The following is a 24,422-nucleotide window of genomic DNA, read 5'->3' as shown; positions in this document are numbered from 1 at the left end:
AGGGGGCCCAAAAAAAATTTTTTTTTTTTTGTAATTTTTTCCCCCCCTTTTTGTTTTTTTTAAAAAATTGAATTTTTTTTCCCCCCCTGTTTTTTTTTTAATGCCCCCAAATTTTTTAAAAAAAAATTTTTGTTTTTAAAAAAAACCATAAAAACATTACCAAAAAATTTTGGGGAAATTTCAAAATTTTTTAAAAAAAAAAATTTTGTGTTTTTAAATTTTGGAATTTTTTTTTAAAATTTTACTGGCCTTTTTTACCCAAAATTACCTGGTAAAGTCTTTTACTGTCATAGCGAATTACCTGGAACTATGTATTACTGTTACAGCGCATTAGCTGGTACTATGTATTACTGCCACAGCACATTAGCTGGTACTGTGTATTACTGCAACAGTATATTACCTGGTACTGTGTATTACTCCCTCTACACATTACCTGGTACTGTGTAGTACTGCCACAGCACATTACCTGGTTCTGTGTATTATTGCCCCAGCACATTACCTTTTACTGTGTATTACTGCCACAGCACATTACCTGGTACTGCGTATTACTGCCTCACCGTATTACCTGGTACTGTGTATTACTGCCACAGACATTAGCTGGTACTGTGTATTACTGCCACAGCACATTACCTGGTACTGTGTATTACTGCCCCAGCAAATTACCTGGTACAGTGTATTAATGCCAAAGCACATTACCTGGTACTGTGTATTACTGCCACAGCATATTACCTGGTACTGTGTATTACTGTCACAGCGTATTACTTGGTACTGTGTATTACTGTTAAAGGGCATTGCTTGGTACTGTGTATTACTGCCACAGTGCATTACCTGGTACTGTATATTACTGTCACAGCACATTACCGGATACTATGTATTACTGTTACAGTGCATTAGCTGGTACTGTATATTACTGCCACAGCACATAAGTTGGTACTGTGTATCACTGCCACAGCACATTACCTGATACTGTGTATTAATGCCACAGCACATTACCAGGTACTGTGTATTACTGCCACAGTGCATTACCTGGTACTGTGTATTACTGCAACATTATATTATCTGGAACTGTGTATTACTCCCTCTACACATTACCTGTTACTGTGTATTACTGCCACAGCACATTACCTGGTACTGTGTATTACTTCCACAGCACATTACCTGGTACTGTGTATTACTGCCCCAGCACATTACCTGGCACTATGTGTTACAGCCACAGCACATTACCTGGTACTGTGTATTACTGCCACAGTGCATTACCTGGTACTGTGTAGTACTGCCACAGCGCATTACCTGGTACTGTGTATTATTGCCACAGCGCATTACCTGGTACTGTGTATTACTGCCCCAGCACATTACCTGGTACTGTGTATTACTGCCACAGCACATTACCTGGTACTGTGTATTGCTGCCTCACTGCATTACCAGCTACTGTGTATTACTGCCACAGCACATTAGCTGGTACTGTGTTTTACTGCCACAGCAAATAAGCTGGTACAGTGTATTACTGCCACAGCACATTACCTGCTACTGTATATTCTTACCACAGCACATTACCTGGTACTCTATACTGTGTATTACTGCCACAGCACATTATCTGGTACTGTGTATTACTTCCAGAGTATATTACCTGGTACTGTGTATTATTGCCACAGCCCATTACCTGGTACTGTGTATTACTGCCCCAGTGCATTACTTGGTACTGTGTATTACTGTCACAGCGCATTACCTGGTACTGTGTATTACTGCCACAGTGCATTACCTCGTACTGTGTATTACTGCCACAGCACATTACCTGGTACTGTGTATTACTGCCACAGGACATTACCTGGTACTGTGTATTATTGCCACAGCGCAATACCTGATACTGTCTATTACTGCCCCAGCACATTACCTGGTACTGTGTATTATTGCCACAGGCCATTACCTGGTACTGTGTATTACTGCAGGCTGCGACCAAAGTATAATAAAACCAACTAATATACTGAGAAAAAAATCACTTTATATATAACAGCAAAGCTTTCGGGTAACACCCTTCCTCAATACTAATACAAACACTTATAAAAACCAGACTGGTTTATATACAGGTCAATAAAATCACATGATCAGCAGTCCAAAGATCATGTGACCACATACCACAAAGTTAAAAAATAAAATTAAAATTTACATAATATACTTTAACGCAATTTTGTATGTTGCAACTTAGTAAGAACAGGTTTCAGCGTAATCATATTATTTAAACCTGGAAAATGATCAGAATTAAGCCTAAGAATCCACTCATACTCTTTTAACTCAAGTAAATTGTTACTGTCTCCACCTCTGGCAGTAGGCTGCATGACATCTATAATTCTAAAGTAAAACCTATGCTCAGTACCAAACCTGGCTATATGCTTATAAAGAGCATTGCTATCCACATTCCTTCTAATCTCTGATTTGGGCTCAATAATGCGTTCCTTTAATTTTCTAGTGGTCTTGCCCACATAGAATGAGGTGCATTTGACACAAGTAGCCAAATACACCACATTCGATGTAACACAAGTAGTGGAAAAATTGAAATATTAAATTTTACCACTAACAGGATGTGTAAATTTATCACTACTATCAGCTACAATATCAGAACAACATGAACAATTCAAACATCTATATGTACCTGGCTTAGTGGTAGAAGTCCTTTCAACAGATGTTCCTAGGTCTTTAAAACATAACAAATTTTTTAGGGTTTTCATATTTCTATATGAAATGAAATGCCTATCACCCAAAACATCCTTGATTTCACTAGATGCCATCAATACAACCCAATTCCTTTGTATAATCTGCTTTAAAAAACAAGTCCTAGTATTATAGCTAGTAATATATCTAATACAAGTTCTAGGGCATTCCAAACTAACGGGACTACACTCACCCTCGAGAAAAGTTGGTCTCACCGTTGTCCTTCTATTAGAGGATGAGTGTAGTCCCGTTAGTTATATTCGTTGGTTTTATTATACTGTGTATTACTGCCCCAGTGTATTACTTGGTACTGTGTATTACTGTCACAGCGCATTACCTGGTACTGTGTATTATGGCCACAGCGCATTACCTCATACTGTGTATTACTGACACAGCACATTACCTGGTACCATGTATTACTGCCACAGTGCATTAGCTGGTAATGTGTAATACTGACACACCACATGAGCTTGTACTGTGTATTACTGCCACAGCACATTAGCTGGTATTGTGTATTACTGCCACAGCGCATTACCTGGTACTGTGTATTACTGCCATAGCACATTACCTAGTACTGTGTATTAATGCAACAGTATATTACCTGGTACTGTATATTACTCCCTCAACACATTACCTGGTACTGTGTATTACTGCCACAGCACATTACCTGGTACTGTGTATTACTGCCACAGCACATTACCTGGTACTGTGTATTACTGCCACAGTGCATTACCTGGTACTGTGTATTACTGCCACAGCACATTACCTGGTACTGTGTATTACTGTCACAATGCATTAATTGGTACTTTGTATTACTGACACAGGGCATTACCTGGTACTGTGTATTACTGTCACAGTCCATTACTTTGTACGATGTATTACTGCCACAGTGCTTTAGCTGGTACAGTTTATTACTGCCACAGCAAAAAACCTGGTACTGTGTATTACTGCCACAGCAAATTACCTGGTACTGTGTATTATTGCCACAGCACATTACCTGGTACTGTGTTTTACTGCCCCAGTCCATTACCGGGTACTGTGTATTACTGCCACAGCACATTACCTGGTACTGTGTAATACTGCCACAGCACATTACCTGGTACTCTTTAGTACTACCAAAGTGCATTACCTGATACTGTGTATTATTGCACCATTCCATTACCTGGTAATGTATATTACTGCCACAGCACATTTCCTCGTACTGTGTGTTACTACCTCAGCACATTACCTGGCACTGTGTGTTACTGACACTGCACATTACCTGGTACTGTGTATTACTGCCACAGCACATTACCTGGTACTGTGTATTACTGCCACAGCACATTACCTGGTACTGTGTAGTACTGCCACAGCACATTACCTGGTACTGTGTATTATTGCCACAGTGCATTACCTGGTACTGTGTATTACTGCCCCAGCTCATTACCTGGTACTGTGTATTACTGCCCCAGCACATTTCCTGGTACTGTGTATTGCTGCCCCAGCACATTACCTGGTAATGTGAGTTATTGCCAAAGCCCACTACCTGGTACTGTGTATTTCTGCCACAGCACATTCACTGGCACTTTGTATTACAGCCACAACACATAAGGTGGCACTGTGTATTACTGCCACAGCACATTACCTGGTACTGTGTATTACTGCCACAGTGCATTACCTGGTACTGTGTATTACTGCCACAGCACATTACCTGGTACTATGTATTACTGGCACACCACATTACCTGGTACTGTGTATTACTGGCCAGTGTATTACTTGGTACTGTGCATTACTGTCACAGTGCATTACCTGCTAATGTGTATTACTGCCACAGCGCATTACCTCATATTGTGTATTACTGACACAGCACATTACCTGGTACCATGTATTACTGCCACAGCGCATTAGCTGGTAATGTGTAATACTGACACACCACATGAGCTTGTACTGTGTATTACTGCCACAGCATATTACCTGGTACTGTATATTACTCCCTCAACACATTACCTGGTACTGTGTATTACTGCCATAGCACATTACCTGGTACTGTGTATTACTGCCACAGCGCATTACCTGGTACTGTGTATTACTGCCACAGCGCATTACCTGGTACTGTGTATTACTGCCACAGCACATTACCTGGTACTGTGTATTACTGTCACAGAGCATTAATTGGTACTGTGTATTACTGACACAGGGCATTACCTGGTACTGTATATTACTGTCACAGTCCATTACCTTGTATGATGTATTACTGCCACAGTGCTTTAGCTGGTACGGTTTATTACTGCCACAGCAAAAAAGCTGGTACTGTGTATTACTGCCCCAGCAAATTACCTGGTACTGTGTATTATTGCCACAGCACATTACCTGGTACTGTGTTTTACTGCCCCAGTCCATTACCGGGTACTGTGTATTTCTGTCACAGCACAATACCTGCGACTGTGTATTACTGCCACAGCACATTACCTGGTACTGTGAATTACTGCCACAGCACATTACCTGGTACTCTTTAGTACTACCAAAGTGCATTACCTGATACTGTGTATTATTGCCACAGCGCATTACCTGGTACTGTATATTACTGCCACAGTGCATTACCTCGTACTTTGTGTTACTGCCCCAGCACATTACCTGGCACTGTGTGTTACTGCCACAGCACATTACCTGGTACTGTGTATTACTGCCACAGTGCATTACCTAGTACTGTGTATTACTGCCACAGCACATTACCTGGAACTGTGTAGTACTGCCACAGCACATTACCTGGTACTGTGTATTACTGCCACAGTGCATTACCTGCTAATGTGTATTACTGCCACAGCACATTCGCTGGTACTGTGTATTACTGCCCCACCGCATTGCCTGGTACTGTGTATTACTGCCCCAGCACATTACCTGGTACTCTGAGTAATTACCAAAGTCCATTACCTGGTACTGTGTATTACTGCCACAGCACATTCGCTGGTACTGTGTATTACTGCCACAGCACATAAGGTGGTACTGTGTAATACTGCCGCAGCACAATACCTGGTACTGTGTATTCTTGCCACAACACATTACCTGGCACTTTATATTACAGCCCCAGCACATACCTTGCTACTGTGTATTACTGCTCCACCACCGCATTACCTGGAACTGTGTATTACTGCCACAGCACATTACCTGATACTGTGTATTACTGCCACAGTATATTACCCATGTCTAAGTATTATTCCTTCAAAACATTACATGGTACTGTGTATTACTGCCATAGCGCATTACCTGGTACTGTGTATTACTGTCACAGAGCTTTACCTGGTGCTGTGTATTACTGCCACAGTGCATTACCTGGTACTGTGTATTACTGCCCCAGCACATTACCTGGTACTGTGAGTTATTGCCATAGCTCATTACCTAGTACTGTGTATTACTGCCCAGTGCACTACTTGGTACTGTGTTTTACTGTCACAGCGCATTACCTGGTAGTGTGTATTACTGCCACAGTGCATTACCTGGTACTGTGTATTACTGCCACTGCACTTTACCTGGTAATGTGTATTACTGCCACAGGACATTACCTGGTACTGTGTATTATTGCCACATCGCATTACCTGGTACTGTGTATTACTGCCCCAGCACATTACCAAGTACAGTATATTACTGCCAAAGCACATTACCTGTATTACTCCCTCTACACATTACCTGGTACTTTGTATTACTAACACAGCACATTGCCTGGTACTGTGTATTACTGCTGCAGCACATTACCTGGTACTGTGTATTACTGCCCCAGCACATTACCTGGCACTGTGTGTTACTGCCACAGCACATTACCTGTTCTGTGTATTACTGCCACAGTGCATTACCTGGTACTGTGTATTACTGCCACAGCGCATTACTTGGTACTGTGTAGCACTGCCTGGCCAAGATACTTGGTACTGTGTATTATTGCCAACCGCATTACCTGGTACTGTGTATTACTGCAAAACATACTTAAACGCCAAAATTTAATAAGTAAAGCTTTCGGGCTCACCACCCTTCATCAGTACATGAAAACAATTAAATTTTTCACAAGAGGGGTACAGATAGAATCACATGATCTAGCCAGCCTAACACATTTAACTTGCAATTAACTATTTAAATTATTTAAAACTATACTAACATGCATAAAAAACATTTTAAAATAATTAAATTGTCCCTTACTATTCATATAATATAATTAATTATATCTATTTGCACATGTATAAATAAATACATTTGCATTACCCTAAAATCGCCCTATACAAAATATATTTCATATAAAACATCTTTTATACACATTACTATATGCACACTGCATAACAAATATTACTTCATATTTCATAGACATTCAATCAAGAAAAATTCATTATGAAATATAAATTTTTAAACATATACATTTCATAAATACTTTAATAAAGAAACCATAATAAAAATATATTCTCAAATATTTTCTCTCTTCCCTTTTACCAATACCGGCTTTATGCTAACTGTATTATTTAAACCTGGTAGTGTGTCTGCCCTGTAACCTAGTGAACCATTCATACTCTCTAAGTTCCTAGGCATTGTTCATATCTCCTCCTCTAATACCTGTAATTATTCTACATATACCTCTAAATGTAAAAGTGTGTGTGTGGCATTATCCATAATATGCTTACATAGAGTTTTAGTAATTACTTTCCTTCTTATTTCCGACTTATGCTCTATAATACGTTCTCTTAACTTCCTAATTGTCTTACCAACATAAAATGCTGTACAGAATGCACATGTTGCAAGATATACTATTTGTGACATATTGTAGTTAGCTGAACATTTAAAATTATATTTATTTTTAGTAATAGGATGTTCAAATTCATTTGTTAAATCGTATATATCTGTACAGCAACTGCAATTATGGCATTTCAGTGTTGCATTTTTATGCTGGTATAAAACTTTCTCAACTTTAAAATCTTTATAACATAGTTTTTGTTTTAATGTTTCCAGATTTCTATATGATAATCTAGGTTTTAAATCTATTAATTCTTTGATTTCTGGCATTGCTAATAGTATAAACCAATTTCTTTCTATAATGTCACACACCTCTTTAGTATTTATATTATAAGTAGTTATATATCTAATAAGTTCATTTTTCTCATTGGGTATCTGTACTAGTTCTGTCATTCTCTGACTAAAAATAGGTTTATACTTGTCTTTCCTACCTATTCTAACCTCTTCATAAATGGTGTCTATGTAACTCAAGGAGTAACCATTCCTTATAAATTCTTGTTTCATCTCATCCACTTGCAACATGAAATTATCATCTTCTGTATTAAGTTTACTGGCCCTTATTAATTATGCCTTGAGTATTCCTTTAAAAGTATGTGGGGCATGCATACTGTTTCTTCTAACATACCTAATAGCATTCACCTAGATCATAGTTTCTATTTTATTCATTTTTTTAATATAATTGAATGTCTAAAAATACTATACTATCAGATGAAGAGATCATTTTAAACTTTAAAAAATCAGTTGTGGCATTTAAATATTTAATATAATTATGCAGTTCATCATTACTACCATTCCAAATAAAAAAAAACAGTCATCTACAAATCTTCTGTAGAATTTAACTTTGTTATTTGAATTATTATAATTGCTTAACACAAAATGCTTCTCCCATTGATATAGTACTAAGTTTGCATAGGTGTTAGCTACTGGGGTCCCCATTGCTACCCCAGTTAGCTGCAAGAATGGTTTCTTATCAAAAATAAAGAATTTTTTTGTTAGTACTATTTCTAGAAGCATACAAATATTTTCTACTTCATTTGTCTGTACATTAGTTTCTGTATAAAGAAAACTCCTTATTGCATCCAAACCATATTCATTAGGGATAACTGTAAATAACGATGTTACATCTAATGTCTAGTGCCGAAACCGGTCTGTGACTACATGTCTAATGTCACAAAAATAAAATTCTCATTAATATTCTGTTCATACCATTTATATAAATCATTTAAAAAATGAACGGTATCCTATAGAATACCTTGACATTTAACTAAATATTTACCAAGTTGAAACTGCAGATATTTTGAAATAGGTTCTGTCACCCATCCATTACCTGAAACAATAGGCCTAAGGGGTGGGTCTTCCAAGTTTTTATGTATTTTGGGAATTCCATAAATTTGTGGAGTTCTTGGACAAGGTATAGAGAAGTAGTTAAAAAGATCAATAGAAATATCATCATTTAACTGCATTTCATAAACTATCATGTTTACATCTACAATACATTTTTTAACTTCATTAAAAGTTATTTGCTTAAATGTTAAAGAGTCTGCAACAATATTATTAAACTTTTCCATCTAACTATTCTTATCCATTATTACAACTGCACCTCCCTTGTCTGCTTGCTTAATGACCAAATCATCATTCTCTTCAAGCTGCTTAAGTGCTTTATATTCTCTATAAAACAAATTATATGCCTTTCTTTTATTTCTTTTCGAATATAGTTGTCTCAGCTCTTTTTCAACAATATTTACAAAAGCAGTTACTATAGGGCATAGCTATGGTACAAAAGTGCTTAGTTTTCTACATACAGGCATATTCATTGCTGTCTGTTTAAAAATCAGCTTAAGCGTTAAACTTCTCGCAAACAGTTTTACATCTGTAATAGCATTCACAATATTATCTTGTGCATATGGTATAAATTTTATACCCTTGCTAAGCAATTCTAACTGATCTTCATTTATTAACAGTTTTGATAGATTGACAGTACCTTTTATTATTTTTGTAGTTCGGATCAGCGACAAACTTCTTTGCTGAAAGTTACAGGGCTGTTGTTCTTCCTTTTCGTACTTGGCGTTGTTTGCTGAGTTTGTCTCGATAGAATATTAGGTGACAGAAGCAACACCCAAGGGTGGCACAGCACATTAAATCATAAAGAAAGATTTTGTATCATTACACTGGGTGCACTTTTTTCTCCGGGCCTGAATGATCATTTATAAGTGATCGCATGAAGTGGTCTATACGCAACATATTCTGCTGTGTTTGGAACCTGGGGTTTCCATACCCTTTCTCTCCAGGTCTATCAATACTGTTTTTCATTAATTTTTGTTACCATTTATTTCTATTATAAGCATTTATGATAATATTATGTCATATTGTATATGCTTATTAGGGCATGGAATTATTTATACATATATTATTTTTCTCTTAAAATATTTTTTTGCCATTATAAATTTGTTTATATATAACAGTTTTTGCATATCTCAATTGGTTATTGTATAGTGGTTGTAACCTGTTTGGGATCCTATACATATATTGTTATATTCATTTCATTGTAAAATCATATACTCTTTATGGGTTCATGAATATTTATGAAGCTATTGGAACATACTATGTTCCTATTGGTGGAGGTTGTCTTTAAATTTGTATGTCACAAATTATCCAGTATGTCCTTTTATTCACACTGAAGAAGGCATGGATATGCCGAAACCGGTCTGTGACTAATAAAGTTTCAAGATTTTTTACCTTATATTTATTATTTTGTCTCCTTACACTTTAACTGCTGGCTAATGTTGTTTTAACTGTGTATTACTGCCCCGGCAAATTACCTGGTACTGTGTATTACTGCCAAAGCATATTACCTGGTACTGTGTATTACTGCCAGAGCACATTACCTGGTACTGTGTATTACTGTCACAGCGCATTACTTGGTACTGTGTATTACTGCCACATTATATTACCTGGTACTGTATATTACTCCCTCAACACATTGCCTGGTACTGTGTATTACTGCCACAGCATGTTAGATGGTACTGTGTATTACTGCCACAGTACATTACCTGGTACTGTGTATTACTGTCACCGCGCATTACCTGGTACTGTGTATTACAGCCACAGCACATTACTGGTACTGAGTATTACTGTCACAGCACCAAAGCTCCAAAAACTACTAGAGCATCTGAAAAAATGTATTATAAAAGATGGCGATATCCACCCCAACCCAGGTCCTAACACTGTCCCAAGCTCCAGCTCCTTGATATCTGCCAGATACCCTACTAGCTCCCTCCTTATGTTCCACCTTAATCTTAGAAGCATCAATAATAAGGTGCATAACCTACACGCTCTACTAGCTACCCATTCCCCTGACATCCTGTGCCTATCGGAAACATGGCTTAAACCGAGCACTAAGGATGAGGAAATTATCCCACCCGGATATAATATTCTTAGGGCTGATCAGACAACTAGAAAGGGTGGGGGTATAGCTATCATGTTTAAGAACTCACTGAACATCATAAGGAACCCGCTCCAACCTCCTAAAGTCTTTAACTTAGAATTGATTGCCCTAAAACTATTCCTAAACAAACAAAAAAGTATCAATCTTGTCGTAATTTATATACCTCCAGGCAAGAACTTAGAAAACCTCGAGCTAACTCTCAGCTGGTTTGCCAACAACTATCCACAAGAAACCATCATACTAGGAGACGTCAATATTGACTGGTTCCTCTGCTCTGAGCAGACAAATCCACATCCTATCAACCTACATGGTTTCTCCCAAAATATTCTATCTCCTACTAGAATTGGAAGTGCTCAGCAAAAAGATAGTATCATTGACTGGATTCTGACTAATAAGAGCACAAACAGCTATACCTCAGGGACTCTCCCCAATGACCTTAGTGACCACCTCATTACCTTTATCAGTAAAAATAAATGTCCACCTACTAACCCCACCCCAAATAAACTAGTCAGGAATAAGAAGAATTTTGTTCCAGACAAATTTCTTGCTGAACTCAAATCTTGTAACTGGTCGGTCCTAAAAACTTTGCCCCTTGATGAGAGTGTGTCATACTTTAATGATACATTCCTCAAGATACTTGACTCCCATGCTCCAAAGCGACTAATCAGGACCAAGGAACGCATCACACCTTGGCTAACAAGCGATACCAAAACTAAAATTAAACTCCGAGACCAGGCCTGGAACAAATGGAGAGCTTCCAAAACCCCCTTAGACCGTACCAAGTATCAACAGCTTAGAAACTCAACAAAAGCAGCCATTACTACAGACAAAAAACATTATTTCTGTCACCTCCAGGATAAACATCAGCATAACCCTAAGAAATTTTGGTCTGGATTTAATAACCTCCTTCATCCAGGCAAATCTACCACCCCACCCTGAGAAATATATAGGTCAAAATCCAGAAGTAATAGCCAATGCCTTTAACTCTTTTTTTACTGAGACCATTCAGTCCCTAGCCAGTCAGCTCACCTCAGCTCTCTCACCTGTAACCTTAAATAAAGACCCTGCACACCTTTAACCTACAACCAACATCTACCTCCTATATTCGTAAACTTTTGAAAAACTAAAACCAACTACCTAGCAGCTGACCAACTCCCAGCGAATACTTACAAATTGCATCTGATGTCATAGCATATCCCGTATCAATCTTAATCAACAGAACCATAACTGAAGCTATCATTCCCACCATATGGAAAATCTCTTATATCATCCCTCTCCACAAAGGCGGGACCTCCACGGACACATCTAACTACAGACCCATTGCAATTCTGTCTCCACTAGCCAAAATTATGGAACGATGTGTTCACAAACAACTCACAAACCACCTTACCCTTAACAGTCTCTTGTCTAATACCCAGCACGGTTTTCGTCCCCATCATAGCACAACCACTGCTCTTCTCTCCTTTGTTGACTCCGTCAACAACAACCGTAACAATAAATTAATATCCTCTGCTCTCTTTCTTGACCTATCGAAAGCCTTCGATATGGTCAATCACCAGCAGCTGCTCCATACCCTGGAAACCCTACAGCTTAGCAAATCAACCATAAGTTGGTTTAAAGCTTACCTCTCTGGAAGAAAACAAGCTGTTCAGTGGCAAAGCAGGTTATCGGACCTACTCCCCAATAATATAGGTGTTCCCCAGGGCTCTATACTTGGTCCCCTTCTCTTTTCGGTCTTCATTAATGATCTTCACTCAGTCATACCCAAAGCCACCTGCATTCAATATGCAGACGACTCCACCCTGATCTGCTCTGACGTCTCTCTCACCAAACTCCAAGCCACAACCCAGAAATGCTTTACTATTGTAGAAAAATGGTTCTCTAAATTAAAACTCTTACTTAATCCTTCTAAAACCAAGCTACTGTTATTTTTCCCCACTGCAACTACCACTCAAGGTAAAGAACCACTAAATGCCAATAACCCAACCTTCCAAGTGTCTTCTACCAATGGTACCATTATTGAATCGGTCTCCAACACCAAACTACTAGGTGTGACCATTGACCACAAACTAAAATTTGACACACATGTCAGCCTGACCATCAAGTCTGTAAACAAGAAACTCGGGTCCATGTATAGAATAAAGAACTTTAACCCACACACCAAACTAACAATCGCATGCACCCACTTACTTTCCACCCTCCTTTATGCCTCCCCGATACTCTCATTTCTCAACAAGAGTGAGCTCAATAAACTTTCTACAGCCTATAACCATATAGCCAGATTTATAATGGGAATGCCTTATCAAACCCATCACTGCCTAAACCTAAAATCACTTGACTGGCTAGAATTGCCCAATATTCTCAAATTCAACCAACTTGCTGAGGCATTCAAAATAATGAATCAACCTGACAAAACCCCCTCATTGAGCAAAATACTTACCCCCTACTCCAACCTCACTTGCCTCAGATCATCTAAAAGCCTCCAAGTGCAAACCATTAAATCCAACAACTCGGGAGGTGACGCTCTCTATGCTAATTCCATTGGAAACCTCTGGAACTCCCTTCCAAGCAAACTAAGACTCTTGACCTCTCTAAATTAATTCAAAAATCCCCTTAAAGAATTCCTTAAGTCCCACTGGCTATGCTCCTGTACTAAACCAGACTATCACCAAACGTCCAACACCTCCTAGCCTCTTACCATCCCAAAATCTTTCTCTGTCCCAGAAGGAAGCACTTTGTAACCTTCTTAGATTAACTACAAAAAGCCTCCACTGGTTTCCTAATGGAACTGAAGTCAATTTGTGTTTATGTCTATATGTTACTAATATGTTCACTTGCCTGCACCTCTAGGCAACAGAATGCATAACCAATTGTTTATATATCTTATGTGTATAATATTTACCTTTGCCTGTATATGATATGCAACTTCTTTGTATATGATATGTACCTTTCATTACTTCTGGAGCTTTTCTCCCCGGGCCTCTACTGAAAAAGGACATGTATCCAGCTAGACTAGCCCGGTCAACAAATGTAAAATAAAATAAAATAAATAAAAATAAAATATTACTCCCTCAGCACATTACCTGGTATTGTGTATTACTGCCATAGCACATTACCTGGTACTGTGTATTACTGTCACAGCGCATTACCTGGTACTGTGTATTACAGCCACAGCACATTACTGGTACTGAGTATTACTGTCACAGCAAATTACCTGGTACTGTGTATTACTGACACATGGCATTATCTGGTACTGTGTCTTACTGTCATAGTGCATTACCTGGTACTATGTATTACTGCCACAGTGCTTTAGCTGGTACTGTGTATTACTGCCACAGCACATAAGGTGGTACTGTGTACTACTGCCACAGCATATTAGTTGATACTGTGTATTACTGCCACAGCGCATTACCTGGTGCACTGTTTTACTGCCACAGCGCATTACCTGGTACTGTGTAATACTGCCGCATCGCATTACCTGGTACTGTGTATTACTGTCAGAGTGCATTACCTGGTACTGAGTATTACTGCCACAGCACGTTACCTGGTTTTGTGTATTACTGCCACAGCACATTGCTTGGTACTGTGTATTACTGCCACACCACATTAGCTGATACTGTGTAGTAAATTTTGTTTTTTATTACAGTGGTGAAGATAAATGCTGAAGAAAATATTTTAAGTTATTACTGGCATGTCTTACTGGAGGTAAGTTAGGCATTGGTGAAACTGCATATCGGAAGCGCACTTAACTGGAACTAATATATCTCCTTTTTAAGTGCTGTTTAACTGGTTTTACATTTCATATGCGAACCTGCACAAGCCAGTGCATTTCTTTCTGCTGGTCCCAAGTCCGGCTAAATGGGGAGGGTTGCGTCAGGAAGGGCATCCGGCATAAAAATTCTGCCACAACACTTATGGCGCAAAAATTTCATATTTCCATACAGGATCGGTCGAGGCCCGGGTTAACAACGACCGCCACCAGTACTGTTAGCCAACAGGGTGCTGGCAGAAATTGGGCTACTGTTGGCCGAAGGAGAAGAGGAGGGCGAAGGCATGCCGGAAAGCAAGAAGATAGGAGGAAGGTTAGGACCGTAGCAGTGAGGGTAGGAACTTTGAATGTTGGCAGTATGACTGGTATAGGAAGAGAGCTAACTGATATGATGGAGAGAAGGAAGGTTGATAAATTGTGCGTGCAAGAGACCAGATGGAAGGGAAGTAAGGCCAGGTGTTTAGGAAACGAGTTCAAATTGTTCTGTCATGGTGTGGATGGCAGGAGAAATGGGGTATGGGGTTATACTAAAGGAACAATATGCCAAGAGTGTTTTAGAAGTGAAGAGAGTGTCTGACAGAGTGATGTTTATGAATCTTGAAATTGATGGTGTAATGATGAATGTTGTTAGTGCATATGCTCCACAAGTTGGGTGTGCGATGGATGAGAAAGAGAAATTTTGGAGTGAGTTGGATGAAGTTGTGGTGAGTGTACCCAAGGGTGAGAGACTAGTGATTGGAGCGGACTTTAATGGGCATGTTGGTGAAGTGAACAGAGGGGATGAGGAAGTGATGGGTAGGTATGGTGTTAAGGAGAGGAATGCAGAAGGTCAGATGATTGTGGATTTTGCGAAAAGGATGGACATGGCTGTGGTGAATACGTATTTTAAGAAGAGGGAGGAGCATAGGGTGATGTACAAGAGTGGAGGAAGATACACACAGGTGGATTATATCCTATGTAGGAGGGTCAGTCTGAAGGAGATTGGAGACTGTAAAGTGGTGGCAGGAGAAAGTTTAGTTAAGCAGCATAGAATGGTGGTCTGTAGGATGACGTTGGCGATCAAGAAGAGGAGGAGGAGTGTGAAAGCAGTGCCAAGGATTAAATGGTGGAATTTGAAAAAGGGTGATTGTGAAGTGGAGTTTAGGTAAGAGGGAGGCAGTGGAGAATTACTGAATAGTTGGGTAACTACAGCAGAACTAGTAAGGTGAGACTGCTAGAAAGGTGCTTGGTGTGACATCTGGACAGACGAAGGAGGACAAGGAGACCTGGTGGTGGAATGAGGAAGTACAGGAGAGTATACAGAGGAAGAGGCTGGCGAAGAAGAAGTGGGATTGTCAAAGAGATGAAGAAAGTAGACATGAGTATAAGGAGATGAGGCGCATGGCAAAGAGAGAGGTGGCGAAAGCTAAGGATAAGGCATATGGAGAGTTGTATGAGAGATTGGACACTAAAGAGGGAGAAAAGGACCTGTACCGATTGGCTAGACAGAGGGACAGAGCTGGGAAAGATGTGCAGCAAGTAAGGGTGATAAAGGATAGTGAGGGAAAGGTACTCACAAGAGAGGATATTATGTTGAGTAGATGGAAAGAGTATTTTGATAGGCTGATGAATGAAGAGAATGAGAGAGAGAGAAGGTTGGATGATGTGGGGATAGTGAATCAGGAAGTGAAACAGATTAGCAAGGAGGAAGTAAGGACAGCTATGAAGAGGATGAAGAATGGAAAGGCTGTTGGCCCAGATAACATACCAATGGAAGCATGGAGGTGCTTAGGAGAAATGGCAGTGGAATTTTTATGTTGATTGTTTAATGAAATTTTAGAAAGTCAGGGGATGCCTGGGGAGTGGAGAAAAAGTGTTTTCGTACCTATCTTTAAGAATAAGGGTGATGTGCAGAGCTGCAGTAACTACAGAGGGATAAAATTGATCAGTCACAGCTTGAAGTTATGGCAAAGAGTAGTAGACGCTAGGTTAAGAAGAGAGGTGATGATTAGTGATCAGCAGTATGGTTTCATGTCAGGAAAGAGCACTACAGATGCAATGTTTGCTCTGAGAGTGTTATTGGAAAAATACAGAGAAGGTCAAAAGGAGTTGCATTGTGTCTTTGTAGACTTGGAGAAAGCATATGACAGGGTGCCTAGAGAAGAGTTGTGGTATTGTATGAGGAAGTCGGGAGTGCCAGAAAAGTATGTAAGAGTGGTACAGGATATGTACGAGGGTAGTGTGACAGTTGTGAGGACTGCAGTGGGAGTGAAAGATCCATTTAAGGTGAAGGTGGGATTACATCAAGGATCAGCTCTGAGTCCTTCCTTATTTGCAGTGGTGATGGACCGGTTGACAGATGAGATCAGACAGGAGGCCCCGTGGACTATGATGTTTGCAGATGACATTGTGATCTGCAGTGAGAGTAGGAATCAGGTTGAGGAGACTCTGGAGAGGTGGAGATATGCTCTGGAGAGCAGAGGAATGAAGGTCAGCAGGGCTAAGGCAGAATATATGTGTGTAAATGAGAGGGAGGATAGAGGAATGGTCAGGATGCAGGGAGTACAGTTGATAAAGGTGGACGAGTTTAAGTACTTGGGATTAACAGTTCAGAGTAATGGTGAATGTGGAAGAGAGGTGAAGAAGAGAGTACAGGCAGGGTGGAATGGGTGGAGAAGAGTGTCAGGCGTAATTTATGACAGACGGGTACCAGTAAGAGTGAACGGGAAGGTCCACAAGAGGGTAGTGAGACCAGCTATGTTATATGGGTTGGAGACAGTGGCATTGACAAAAAGGCAGGAGTCAGAGCTGGATTTGGCAGAGTTAAAGATGTTACAATTTGCACTAGGTATGACTAGGATGGATAGGATTAGGAATCAGTATATTAGAGGGTCAGCTCATGTTGGACAGTTTGGAGACAACGCAAGAGAGATAAGATTGTGTTGGTTTGGACAAGTGCTGAGGAGGGTTGATGGGTATATTGGGAAAAAGATGCTAAGGATGGAGATGCCAGGTAAGAGGAAAAGAGGAAGGCCTAAGATAAGGTTTATGGACGTGGTGAGAGAGGACATGCAGGTGGTTGGTGTGACAGAGCAAGATGCAGAGGATAGGAAGAAATGGAAAGAGATGATCCACTGGCGACCCTAAGCAGAAAAGCTGAACGATGATGATGATGACATTTCATATGCAAACAAATGTTTGCATATCAGGAATGAAGCAAGTAAGCAGTGGAAAGAAATTGTAAAGAACTACATCCCTTGTTTAAAACTTCTCAATATACCGCAGAAAGATTACTAGGAACTACATTTCATGTTACTTTTACACTTGATAAATGTTTGAATATTTCTTCATTGAATTTTTATTCTTCAATTTCTGTGAGAACAGAGAAACAGTTAACCATGTTATGATTTTACTAGATTTATTTATTTATTTATTTATTTACAGTTTGTTTATCAAGAAAGTCCACTGGACCACAAAGAGCCCATTTTCAATGGAGTATTACTGCTGCAGCGCATTACCTGGTACTGTGTATTAATGCCCCAGCACATTAGCTGGCACTGTGTGTTACTGCCACAGCACATTACCTGGTACTGCGTATTACTGCCACAGTTCATTACCTGGTACTGTGTATTACTGCCCCACCACATTACCTGGTACTGTGTATTACTGCAGCAGTACATTCGCTGGTACTGTGTATTACTGCCACAGCACATAAGCTGGTACTGTGTATTACTGCCACAGCACATTACCTGGTACTGTGTATTTTTGCCACAGCACATTACCTGGTACTTTACAGCCCCAGCACATTACCTGCTACTGTGTATTACTGACCCACCGCATTAGCTGGAACTGTGCATTACTGCCACAGCACATTACCTGATACTGTGTATTCCTGCCACAGTATATTACCCAGTACTGTGTGTTATTCCTTCAAAACATTACATGGTACTGTGTATTACTGCCACAGCGCATTACCTGGTACTCTGTATTACTGTCACAGCACATTTCCTGGTACTATGTATTACTGCCACAGCGCATTACCTGGTACTGTGTATTACTGCCATAGCACTTTACCTGGTACTGTGTATTACTGCCCTAGCACATTACCTGGTACTGTGAGTTATTGCCACAGCTCATTACCTGGTACTGTGTATTACTGCCGGGTGCATTACTTGGTACTGTGTATTACTGTCATAGTGTATTGCCTGGTAGTGTGTATTACTGACACAGCGCATTACCTGATACTGTGTATTACTGCCACAGCACTTTACCTCGTACTGTGTATTACTGCCACAGGACATTACCTGGTACTGTGTATTATTACCACAGTGCATTACCTGGTACTGTGTATTACTGCCCCAGCACATGACCTGGTACAGTGTATTACTGCCAAAGCACATTACCTGGTACTGTGTATTACTGCCACAGTATATTACCTGGTACTGTATATTACTCCCTCAACACATTACCTGGTACTGTGTATTACTGCCATAGAAAAAAAAAAATCTTGTTTTCCCACCTTACTGAACTAGAATAGTCCAGTCTTCAGAGTTTGCTGATCTCTGGGCTTTGGCTTGGTTCCTGTGCTATTCCATATCCTTATTTGGATAAAGGGAAGCTTCTTTGTTCCCCACTGGGAGTGGGGAGCACTGAGCAGCCTATTTGTCCCTAGAGCAGTGGTTCCAGCCAGAAACTTGTAGTCTATTGGCCATTTTGGGTCCAATTCCTAGGTATTTTCAACCCCCTGCTATAAAGCCCGCTTTAGTGCGCTTTTGCGTGATTTAGCACGGAGTTGTCCATAGAGCACCATTGGGCAGCGCCGGTTAAACAAGGTTAAACTATTTCTGGCTCCGTAAAGTCTGCTCTTCAATTTTTCCCTTAGAACTTCTCTACTTGCAATCTAAACAGTCTATTCTCTATCTCAATAGCTCAGCACTTGCTCCTAAAGGATTTTTATATAGGGAAAGTACTTCTATACTAAACAAAGTACTACATTAGCCTAGAATCCCCTTGAGTACCCATTTCCCTATAGGTCCCTTCTGACTCAGTTACACAGCAAACTTTTTCACTTTTTCTAGCATGTCGAAGGGTCAGTTGCTGGCGTCCTCTCCTGTTCAGCTGGTGAATCTGGGCATCTTGAGGCAATGTTACAATTGCCTCATGTACACAGACAACCCACTCCTTCTCCCACAAAACACAAATACATGTGAGAGATGCAACTATATAGCCAAACTGGAGGCTGAGCTCTCTCAACTCAGGACTGGCAAGACCAGACAGGAGGAGAAGGAAACCACACCACAAACTCAGTTTCACATAGAACTATCACAACTGCAAAACAAAACACATAAACACACAAAGACATACTGGCACTGATCAAAATCTACCAAAACTACAGAGGCCTCCAAAGCAGACACCCAAGCAACTGCCACCTCAAGACATAAGACATGCAACACATAGTTCTCAAAGTCAGTGTGCTAAACAGTCACAGCCCTTAAGGCCAAACACAATGCCAGACACACTTGTTATAGGTGACTCCATAGTCAGACACACTGACGTCCCTCTCACTAGACTGAACAAGGAAAAGATCACAGTTAGCTGCCTGTCAGGCGCTAGAATCCGCCATATAACACAAGCACTCAGGTCACTCCACAGCAAGTACAAGTATGACTCAGTCATTGTCCATGCCAGTGTGAACGACCTGAGACGTGCCTCCCTGGACTACATGAAAAGAGACATAGAGGAGCTCTCAGATTATGTAGCCCAGGCCGGTATGACCCTGACCCTGAGCAGTATCCTACCCTCACCAAGAATGATGCCACAATACAGAGACAAAATGATCAGCTTTAATAATTGGCTTAATTACTGGTGTCATTCTAAGGAATCCAATGTCTGTCTGCCTGGGATGACATGCTTGACAAGCCACGCTGCTTCGCAAGGGCGGCTTGCACCTGTCACCCTGGGCTTCGGATATTGGCAAGGCTCTGCCACCCCATAGTGCCTTTTTAGGCAAGGCTCAAATGATAAACCTACGCCCTAGAAAACAAAAATGGAGAAAAACTAAGGGTAATACTGCTCAATGCCAGAAGTCTAAACCTCAAGATGCGCCCTCGGCCCTCCTCAGTATGGAGAACATCGATGTTTGTGCTGTGACTGAAACCTGGTTCAAGGCTCCTGAGAGCACCCCAGCACTATCAGGTTATACCTCATATCATGCGTTCCGGCCCCAAAATCCGGACGAACCACAAAGGAGGGGAGTATCCATATTCATAAAGGATACACACACCTCCAGGTTAGTAATGCACGAAGCATCGGAGACCATCCAGGTGCAATTAACCATAGGTAAAACTGCCCTACAGTTTGTAACATGCTACAGACCACCTTCTCAAACTCAGAAACCCACACAGCCTTCCTGAAGACACTGGAGAGTATAAATGTCTCTCCAAACACCATCATATTGGGTGACTTCAACTACCCAAACATAGACTGGGAACATTACTCAAGCCCCAGCACCCTAGCCCACAGGTTCCTTGAGTTCATAAACTCAAATGCTATGGAACAACTAGTCACCATTCCCACAAGAGGAGAAAATATACTAGACCTGATCATCACAAACATGGGGACAAAATGCTCCACCGGAAGTATATCCCTCATTGGTGAGATCAGTCCATAAATTAATCTCACTGCAGATCCACATCCCACCCCCACCCCAGCAAAAGACCACAGTGAAGAACTTCTCAAAAACTTCACACTTCTTAAGACTGGAGTGGTATCCTTCAGGCCCCCGAGCCAGTGGAAACCACAACCCACGCTGCTGAAACCCTTACAAATGCCTTCTCGAGCACCTCCAGGAATGTATGGATCAAGCAATCCCTAATAAAATCAAGACCCTTTCCACCAAAGGCAGGCGACCGGTCTGGTGGACTCCAGCCATAAACAAACTCTACAACAAGAGGAGAAAGCTACTACATGACAGAGCAAAATCCCTAAATGGGAAGGCATCTCTGATCAATACTAGCAAAAAACTACGATCACTCATAAAATCATCCAAGGCCAACTTTGAAAGAAAAATCGCTAATGACACAAAAGACAATCATAAAGCCTTCTTTAGCTATGTTAGAAACCTGGGTGGAAACTCCCAGATATGCTCAGAATTAGTCCAAAATGATAAAAAATCACTGAACCCACAGACATTGCCAACATACTGGCAGACAGGTTCAGTGCAAATTTCTCCCTCCCCAAAGGAGAAATATCTATCCCACCAGAGTCTAGCCTCCCAAACATCTCAGATGCCCAGGTGAGAGCTGCTCTCTAAAGCAAAAACACAGCATCAATGGGACGGACGGTGTCCCCGGATGTGTGCTACATGAACTCAATGAGGAACTAAACCCACACATAAGGTTGCTGTTTAATCTTAGCCTTACTACAGGATCGTGCCAAAGAATGGTGTACGGCAACTATGGTCCCACACCACAAAGGCGGTGCTTCTCGGACCCTGGAAATTACCACCCATAAGCTTGACGAGCCTTGTCTGCAAAGCTATGGAGAGGATCATAATGGAACTCATAAATAAAGACATTGGGTACCTACAGACACTGGATCCAACAATTTGGCTTTGTCAAGGGCAGATCCTGCCTCTTGAACTTGGTCGACTTTGAAACAGTCACTAAGGCCATTGATGAGGGTAAGGCAGTTCACACAGCCTACCTTGACCTAGCAAAAGCGTTCGACACAATACCCCACTCGGGCATCATAGAAAAGCTCACCAGCTTAGATGTAAACCCATATGTCACAAGATGGGTTGCAAACTGGCTCAAGGACAGAACACACAGGGTTAGAGTTGCTGGTGCCATGTCAGACTCTAAGCGGTCTGCGATGTCCCACAGGGCTCAGTCCTGGGCCCCTCTTGTTCGGCATTTATTTTTCTGAAGTGCAGGCAAACATAGGGGATTGTGGTTGACAAAATTTGCAGATGACTGCAAACTGGGCACCATAATTGACACTCCATCAGACACAGACATCCTCCAGAAAGGTCTCATAGAAATGGATAACTGGTGCCAGAGCCATGGCCTTAAGCTAAATGCCAAAAATGTATAGTCATACCCTTTGGGAAAAACAAGGTAACCCCTAATTACCACATAGGTGGTAATCCATTAAACTCTGGAAGAAGTTATCAGGGACCTGGGGACCCAAGTTGACAGTAACCTCTCTTTTGACACTCACATTGCCAAAGTGGTTAGGAAGACCTTCTACATTGCCCACCTGATCATGAAGGATTCACATCCAGATCAGGAGAGGTCATTGTACCCTGTACTCTTCACTTATCAGACCAATGATTGAGTACAACGCCCATTCGAATGTACCTTACCCGACACCTGCAGCAGTTGGAAAGACCCCAAAGTTCCTCACCAAAGGATAAAGGGGCTCAAACACATGTCATCGATGCCCGACTGAAGAAACTCCAGCTCTATTCAGTCGCATACCGTCTGCTCAGAGGTGATCTGTGCCTGACATACAAGGCCATGTCCAACCCAGAATTAATGGACATGCTCCACCTCAAAAATCCAAATCCACCAGAGCCACGAGCAAGAGACTTAAACCTCAACACGGATATAAATAGGACGTGCTGGAGGGACAGATTCATCTCCCAGAGACTCCCTACACTATGGAACAGAATCCCAGTCCATGTGAGGCAGAGCCCCACTGACCCTGTTCAAGAGAAATCTTGGAGTGGATGGGAGATCGTAGGTTTACCGGAATCATCTCTGTATCACTGCTGGACAGAGGCACAGCAAACTAATGGGTATAGTATTCTCATCCTAAGGGGTGGTGAAAGCCACACACACTCTGGCTAGGCTTATAAATGCCCTAGGGCAGATAGCCTAGTATGAACCTATGAACCTATGAACCTAAAGCAGAGTACCTGGTACTGTGTATTACTGCCACAGTGCATTACCTGGTACTGTGTATTACTGCCACAGTGCATTACCTGGTACTGTGTATTACTGCCACAGCACATTACCTGGTACTGTGTATTACTGTCACAGCGCATTAACTGGTACTGTGTATTACTGACACAGGGCATTACCTGGTACTGTGTATTACTGTCACAGTTCATTACCTTGTACGATGTATTACTGCCACAGTGCTTTAGCTGGTACAGTGTATTACTGCCACAGCAAAAAAGCTGGTACTGTGTATTACTGCCACAGCAAATTACCTGGTACTGTGTATTATTGCCACAGCACATTACCTGGTACTGTGTTTTACTGCCCCAGTCCATTACCTGGTACTGTGTATTTCTGCCACAGCACAATACCTGCGACTGTATATTACTGCCACAGCACATTACCTGGTACTGTGTATTACTGCCACAGCACATTACCTGGTACTCTGTAGTACTACCAAAGCGTATTACCTGATACTGTGTATTATTGCACCATTGCATTACCTGGTACTGTATATTACTGCCACAGTGCATTTCCTCGTGCTGTGTGTTACTGCCTCAGCACATTATCTGTTACTGTGTGTTACTGACACAGCACATTACCTGGTACTGTGTATTACTGCCACAGCACATTCGCTGGTACTGTGTATTACTGCCACAGCACATAAGCTGGTACTGTGTTTTACTGCCACAGCACATTACCTGGTACTGTGTATTATTGCCATAGCACATTACCTGGTAATCTATATTACAGCCCCAGCACATTACTTGCTACTTTGTATTACTGCCCCACCGCATTACCTGAAACTGTGTATTACTGCCACAGCATATGG

Source organism: Protopterus annectens, chromosome 3.part0 (assembly GCF_019279795.1).
Source record: "Protopterus annectens isolate FY-2018-M chromosome 3.part0, PAN1.0, whole genome shotgun sequence".
Classification (NCBI taxonomy): Eukaryota; Metazoa; Chordata; order Ceratodontiformes; family Protopteridae; genus Protopterus; species Protopterus annectens.
This window is presented reverse-complemented; position numbering follows the sequence as displayed.